The following is a 2135-nucleotide window of genomic DNA, read 5'->3' on the forward strand; positions in this document are numbered from 1 at the left end:
TATTTGGAAACCACAAATGCGAGGAAATGTGGTGTCCCAGATGAAATTCTGGGCTGATGCTCTTGGGTTTGTATGCTTAGGTACTATGAGCATAGCATGTAGAATATCTTGTAAAACTGCACAGCTTTTCCTGGTGCTGCTTTCACACTTTTTGCACAAAGTGGCGTGAGCTGCTCGTTCGTGTCCTTCAGCGTGCCCTGTGTGCTAAACACGCAAGAGCATTTCATATTGGTTCTTTGACAAGAAGGACCGTTTTACAAACTGACTTGCAAGTGTTGCATATTGTAATGTTGCATATTACCAGACAGTGCAAAGCAAATAGAGATGAGGACATCTACTTCATAGCAGGGCTATGTACATGTCTTGCCAAACTGGTGTGATCCTGCTAGCTGGATTGAAAGCCTTTGACAGCTTTCACTGACCTCACTTGCAATGGAAAATTATCAACCTCAGGGTTCTCTTTGCATGGGATGCCTTATCCAGTTGTGTTTCCTTTTAGGATGTCTCCGAGATCTGCCCTTTCTTGCTCATACTGTTCTCCCTGATTTGCTTTTGCTAGAATCTACTGTTTCTTTGACAGGATGTTGGGGACAAAGGTGGAACTGGGAGATGTGGTTACGATGATCACCGTCTGGGTTTTGTTGGTTGTCTGCCTTGGTGAAGGTCATTTCACAGGGGACGCATGAGGTGGCGAGGAGTTGGCAGTGTTCTTGGGCCTTGGGGCTTCTGCTGATAGTCACCATGATGGTCTTGGTGTTGAGCATGGTGGCCTTCAGGACCTCTTTCAGGAGGACTGGAGGTGTCAGTGCAGTGCTTTGGTGGGGCCTCTCGTCATCATCTGAGCAGCTCACGCTTCTGACATAAATGGCACTTCCACTCAGCAGGACAGCAATATTGTAAGCCAGGCTGGCGGGCCTGTAGGACTTCACGACGGCAATACTTGGGACTGGGGTGGACATTGGGCATGAGGTGGTACTTGTGAAGGAATAGCAAACCATCACTTTGCCTTCTTTGTTTCTTGTTTCAGCAGCGGAAGGGAGGGATGTGTTGTGCTGGAGTTCTGCAACGGCAACAACATTGGCTGTGACAGTAAAAAATGTTTTGGGGACCAGCCATGGCAAGAGAGGGACCAGCCAGCAGCCTTCAACAGACCATTCAGAGGGGCTGTTGGGCCAAGACATGTTATGCATGACTGTCATCAGCCGCTCATCATTGACTGGCCTCCAAACTTCAGCCTGGTGTCTTTCAGTTGAAATTCTAAATACTTCAGAGAGCTCTCCTTTGTGAGATCCCCCCATGCCCACAGGCCACAGATAACAGCACCGTATGCCTCCAGGTTCGTGAAGGACCTGCTTGCGTTCATCCCTGCTGAGGTCCAGAAGGATCAGACACACCACAGGTGTCATTTCACAGTCAGTCTGCTTCTTTGGAGCTCATCCTCCAGGGCACCTTCAGGCTGCTTTGGTGGCGGCAGCAGCTGAGGGAAGCCAAGATGGCAGTCAGGAATACTCTTCCGTCCTTCCTTCCTTCCTCCCTTCCTTCCTTCTAATTCATCTCTTCTTTTTTCTCAGTTTAGAAAGCCTTAGTCAGCAGCCTTTCTGACACCATGACCATGTTGTGCCTCTCCTGACACCCCTATAGTGCAGGGATGGGAAAACTCTTTCAGCCCGAGGATCAAATTCAATTTTGGAGGCGCTCTTGATGGCCACATCCCAGTGGAGCATAGGGCTGAAGGAAAAGCAGGTGAGGCTAAAGGCTACAGTGTACTGGTATTTTTTGCACTGGCCACAAGTTCTTACCGTCAGTAGCTAAGCCTTACAACAGGCATTGCAACAATTTAGACTGGATTTGTTCCACACTGGCACTGCCTTTAGGCCGAGCAATGGTACAGCGACAGCAAGACGCTGGTTGAGAGAGTTTTGTGCCATCTGTCCTATCCAGCCATCTTCATATCTCTTCGCTAGTGCTGAAGAAAGATTCAGCTTCTGGCCCAGTTGGATTTTGTACATAAAAGTCCTTTAACTTAGGCAGCAAACTGCCTTTCAGCTTTCCTGACTCTGGCTGCAAATCCCGGAGTTGTCACCCCTGCTGTAGTGGTGCACGAATGCCAAGAAGTAGGTTTAGCACAGCTTCAG

General features: G+C 48.8%; 1 pseudogene; it reads right to left on the reverse strand.

The window, feature by feature from the left end:
- Nucleotides 1-527: 527 nt before the first annotated feature.
- On the reverse strand, nt 528-1406 carry LOC123031301 (annotated as a pseudogene).
- Nucleotides 1407-2135: the final 729 nt, after the last annotated feature.

Source organism: Varanus komodoensis, unplaced genomic scaffold (assembly GCF_004798865.1).
Source record: "Varanus komodoensis strain SLA01 unplaced genomic scaffold, ASM479886v1 scaffold5, whole genome shotgun sequence".
Classification (NCBI taxonomy): Eukaryota; Metazoa; Chordata; class Lepidosauria; order Squamata; family Varanidae; genus Varanus; species Varanus komodoensis.